Genomic DNA, 5,805 nt, shown 5'->3' with positions numbered 1-5,805 from the left:
TCAAGCACAAAAGTTTTTTAATTTTGATGATGCCCAGCTTATCTTGTTTTCTTTATTGGTGTTTTTGGTGTCATACCTAAGAAACCATTGCCTAATCCAATGCCATGAACATATACACTTACTCTTTCTTCTAGAAATGTTCTAGTTTTAGCTCTTACCTTTAGCATTATGGTCCATTTTGAGTTGCTTTTTGTGTACAATGTGAGTTAAGAACTTCATTCTTTCACATGTGAATATCCGGTTGTCCCAACACCAACAGTTTAAAAAAACTATTCTTTCCTCCATTGAATTGTCTTGTCACCATTGTCAAAAAAACAATTGACCATAAATTTAAGTTTTTTTTTTAACGATTTTATTTATTTGACAGAGAGAAGGCACAAGCAGAGGGGAAGGGGAAAGGGAGAGGCAGACTCCCCCCTGACCAGGACCCTGGGATCATGACCTGAACTGAAGGCAGATGCTCAACTGACTGAGCCACCCAGGTGTCTCATTTAAGGTTTTTGGGTTGTGATTTTTTTTTTTTTCCCCTGAGCTCTGAGTTCCAGTCCACTGACCTAGATGTCTCTCCTATGCCAATACAACACTGTCCTGACTACTGTAGTTTTGGAGTAAGCTTAAAATCAGGAGTATGAATCTTCCAACTTTCCTGTTCTTTTTCAAGATTGTTTTAGCTATATAGATTTGCAAATTTTTGCAAAGAAGCCAAATGGAACTTTAATGGGTATTGTGTTGAATCTGTAGATTAGTTTGGGAGTGGATTACCACCTTAACAATATTATGTCTTTTGATCCATGACCATAAGATGTTTCTCTACTTAATACTTGATGTCTTTTGAGAATGTTACATAGTTGTAAAAGTACAAGTTTTGCACTTATTTTGTTAAATTTATTGCTCAGAATTTTATTAGTTTTGATGCTACTATAAACTATTCCTTTTACGTCATCTTTGCTTTTGGAGCTCTAAAATAAGTTAGGAAGGTCCATCTTTTTCTATGCTTTTGACATTTTATGTGACATGGGATTTTTGATGTATGATGAACTTGATTATTCAAAACTATTTGGGCTAGGTTCCCTTTTTAGGAAAAGATATATTTACCTTCTAACTTCTTATAAACCAATTATAGGAATTTATGAGAAATCATCCTTGCATTTATATTTTCACATTTACTCAAATAAGGACAGTGCAAATTCTCATAATTTTTAAAGTTATCTGTATCTGCTACATCGCTTCCTTATTATTAAGGTTATCTTTATAAGGCTTCTCTCTCCCTCCCTTTCTTTTTCTTTTTTTTTTTTTTCTTAAGATTTTATTTTGAGAGACAGAGAGGGAGGGAGCACAAGTAGAGGGAGAAGCAGAGGGAGAAGGAGGAACAGAGTCCCCATGGAGCAGAGAACCCAATGTAGTGTTCCATGTCAGGACCCTGAGATTATGACCTGAGCCAAACCCTTAACCGCTTAACCCATAAGCCACTCAGACGCCCCCTCTCTTTTTCTTGATTACAACTGCCAAGTGTTTGTCTATTTTAAAAGTCTTTTAAAAGAACAAAATTTGGCCTCTTACTGATCAGTAAGTTATACTGATAAACTACTCTTGTTTTTCCTAACTTATTTTTGCTTTTCTCTTCATTATTTTGGGGTTTTCCCCCACATTTTTGGACTTACTTGTTATTCTTTTTCTAGCACTTGAGTTGAAATATAGTCCATTTATTTTCCATGTTCTCTCCTAATTATAAGTAATGCTACACATTTTCCCCTAATTCTGCTTTAGCTATATTTCCTAAGTTTGGATGTATATTGTTTTTAAAAATCAATTCTTTAATAATTTATCAATTCAATTTTGATTTCTTATTTAATCCAAGAATTAGAAGTATCTTTTTAAAATCTCCAAGTAACACCCCAATGTTCATAGCAGCAATGTCCACAATAGGCAAACTGTGGAAGGAGCTGAGATACCCTTCAACAGACGAATGGATAAAGAAGATGTGGTCCATATACACGATGGAATATTACTCATCCAAGGACCCTGGGATCATGACCTGAGCCTAAGGCAGATGCTTAACACACTGAGCCACCCAGATGCCCCTTAAGTTCTTACTTTAAATACACAAAAACAGGGGTGCCTCGGTGGTGTAATCAGCTAAGTGTCTGACTCCTGGTTTTCATGGGGTCAAGCCTTGCCTTGGGTCTCCTGCCCAGTGGGGAGTCTGCTTAAGACTTTCTCCTTCTCCCTCTGCCCCTCTCCCCCAACACTATCTCTCTCTCTAAAATAAATAAATAATAGATCTTACTAAGTAAATACACAAAAACAGGACACTCTAACCAATACATTATAGGTAGAATCTGTGATACCAAGGAACTCCAATCAGTAAGCCAATAATCAGAAAAAGGTCTTAGCCCAATATTGAAAGATTATCAAATTATATATTTTAGCAAAATATAAAACACAGTATGTCTATCACTGCAGCCAATCTTTACCATACTTTTTTGATTAGCTACCTTACTAACAGCCAAAAAATACCGGGAAAGAGTGTCTAATATACTACAGGTTCCAGATTTCTCCCCACAAACCAGAACCCAGAACCCACAGGTCTTGCTTGGTGAAGAGAGAATGCTGCCAAAGAATTTGCTTTTCCAGAACTTAATGCAAAATGCAATACACAACATTGTCGCTCTTTGCTCTTCTTGGTACTATGTAATGAAAGACTCTAGCACAGGAAGTCCTCTCTGCTGAAATCGGTGAGGTTTTAAGAGAGGCAGTTAAATCACTCTGCAGAATAAAGTACCAAAAAAGGTTTATTGTCCCCTGGCAAGTGGTTTCCTCGCCCAGAACACAGAGAAAGGAAGAGTGATGGAGGGGTCTCAGGAGGAAGTGACCGTACCTAACCCTGAACTTGGAAGTTGATCCCCAGCCTGTGTGCCCCTTGGGTTCTCTCTAATTTTCCCATCAAAATGCTACACATTATAACCCTATGTTAGCAGAAGTAAGGGAGGAGGGGCAAAGAATTCAACCAGAGTAAGAATTGAAAGTGGGAGAGGATCAGAAGGAAGCAGACCTCTGCAGAATCCTTGGAAATTGTAAGTAGGGTACCAGACGCCCCGCAGTTACGTGGGATAAAACTTGAAGCAGTTTATTAACAGAAGGAAAAAAAGGAACCATAATCTCAGAAGACACAGTGCTTGGGTATGCCTGCATTACATGTTTATGGACCTTATGAACAACAGACTTTCCATGTTCGACAAAAGGCAAATCGGGACAAAGCCTACAAAGACATTTTTATTGTGCCTGGCTTCAAATGAAAGCAAAGTGTCCAAATGTCATTCTACAAAGCCCTAATCGTGCTGGTTATTACCAAAAACATGGTGGGAAGAAGAACTTAGGAGTCTGTAGACAAGGCACATACAGAGAATGCCCTCTTCAGGCACTTACTGTTTGTACTTCAGAGCTTTGAAAGCGAGTACATAATTATTACTCAGTATGAATCTGTGATAAGTTAATGTTAAAATTCCGCTGAGGAAAAAAACACAAAATGCCTGTGTATTTGGATTCCTTTGATCATCTATCTGCTTTGATTTTTCATAGCTCAAAGTATTTTCTCCCTTTCCTCCTTCCTTTGTTTCTTTGCTTCATTCAGAATGACAGGGGGAAGAGAACACTGGACACTTGGAGACAGGCTTCTCGGAGGAAAAAGAACAGCTTTCCAGGAGTAATACAACTGTTTTTGCTTCTAAGACCAGTTAGGCAAGTCTCTGAGGAGTCTTATAAATAGACACTGAGATACAAAACAGCACAGCTTGACAACATTCTGTAAGACAGACGACAGTGAATGTCATTTGGGCCGTTTCCTCCCCTGTCTCTCAGCACAGGCGGATGACATCACCCTGACAACAACTCAGCAAGACCAGTTCTCCAGAGGGCAGCGGTGGCAGGAACAAACTGAAATGAAACACACAATCTCAGTTCATCTGCTGACCTGATTTGATCCAGGGCTGGACTCTGGAAAATCTAGAACATCACCCTCTGCCACGCTTCCATCAAACTACTGACAAAAATTGGGCAGCAATGAATACATTGCTGCGAAAATGAACACTGGGAGCTCAGATGCCTAATTTTAAAAGTGAATCGTGACCAGATTCAGGAAGGCCTTGCTGCCAGGCATCAGCCTTTCAGCTGCTTGTTCAGGCAGTGGTCTAAGAGATCCAAAGGGAGAAGCATGGGCTGAGGATGCAGGGCAGTACCTATTTGCCAACCAGCATGAAATTAGTTTAAGAATTTAACATGTATGCTTGCAGTTCTGGACATCAGCTGGAAGTCAACCCTCCAACATATATAACTACATCATAAGGAGCCAAAGAATGTTCATGGGATTTCAGACTTTTTAAACTTAAACTTTAAGAAGTCTGCTTCCAGTTCCAGGGTGAGAGTCCAGACATGCTGTTTCCAAGGCAGACAATAAACAAAGCAAAATGTGATCAACTCTTCCCTTTAAAACTCCCATGGGGTGGGGACGGGGTGGCATGGAGGGTGGGGATAGCACCTGGGTGGCTCAGCTGGTTAAGCAGCTGCCTTTGGCTCAGGTCCTGATTCTTGGGTCCTGGGATCAAGCCCCGCATTGGGCTCCCTGCTCAATGGAGAGCCTGCTTCTCCCTCTCCCTCTGTATGCCGCTCTGCCTACTTGTGCTCTCTCCCTATCTCTCCGTCAAATAAATAAAAACCTCAAAAAATATATATAAATAAAACTCCCATAGCCACCATCTGTCACTGGTGTTTATTGCAAAGTTGTGAGAGCCCAAGGCAACTGATGGACATCTGCCCTGCCATGTGGCCTCTGAAGTGAGAGACACAAGGTACCATCAGTTTGTTTCTGGCATGTCCTCCCACAACCCACGCTGTAGCCGGCCCAACTCTCCTGGTCACAGCACAGAAGGCATGATCCAGGCCACAGACAGAACCAACAGGGGTCACGAGGAAAGTGCATGCCCATCTTCCCTGAGCCCTAGGTCTAGACCCAGGCAGTGGTCTAAGAAAGGGCTTCACTGAGCCCTTTTCGTTCACAAGCACTCTTTGTCTGGGTTCCACTTCAGAGGCTTAAGCACATGGGGTTTCTTCTGCCATAGAATAAGGGCAGAGACAGGCAATACACGGCCCTGGGCTCCCTCTCTCATTCTGAGCTACCAGCTGCAGTCCGTCCACATGGCAAGGTCACCTCACCGCCCAAGATGGCTGCTGCATTTCCAGCACCCTGTCTCCTTTCTAGGCAGCAGGCAGGAAGCAGAAAGGAGAGCAAATGGACACTTTTCTGAACCGAGTCTGCTTCCTTTAAGTGAACTTTTGGAAAGCTCCCTCAACATTTCTGCCTACGTTGCATTGGCCACATCTAGCAGGGAAGACTGAAATGCGGGGCACACTGCAGCCCAGAATAAAACTGGAGATCTCTCTTACTATGAAAGAAGGGGAGGATGGATATCATGTAGCAACCCGCAATCTCTGCCACAAATCCCAGGGCACAGAATAGCAACACACAGAATGGCAACTGCTGATGTATTATGTACACTAGGCTAACCCAACTCAGAAGAAGAGCCAAAAATTCTCTGCCAGCAGATGCTCTCTCCAGCCAAACAGTTCAATTTCACTTTTTAATACAAGACACAAATTCCTTCCTTCATGACTCTGCCCTTTCACTTGGCACTAACTCTTCCCAAAAATGTTCCTGAAGATGGAACAGTCCAGACCTGTCACGTTTGGCTCCACCTCTTTCTATGACCGAAGATCGGAAGGGAGTCCGAATTCCACGAGGAGAGTGTGGGT

The sequence above is a fragment of the Mustela nigripes genome, chromosome 2 (assembly GCF_022355385.1).
Source record: "Mustela nigripes isolate SB6536 chromosome 2, MUSNIG.SB6536, whole genome shotgun sequence".
NCBI lineage: Eukaryota > Metazoa > Chordata > Mammalia > Carnivora > Mustelidae > Mustela > Mustela nigripes.
Note: the sequence above shows the minus strand (reverse complement) of the source record.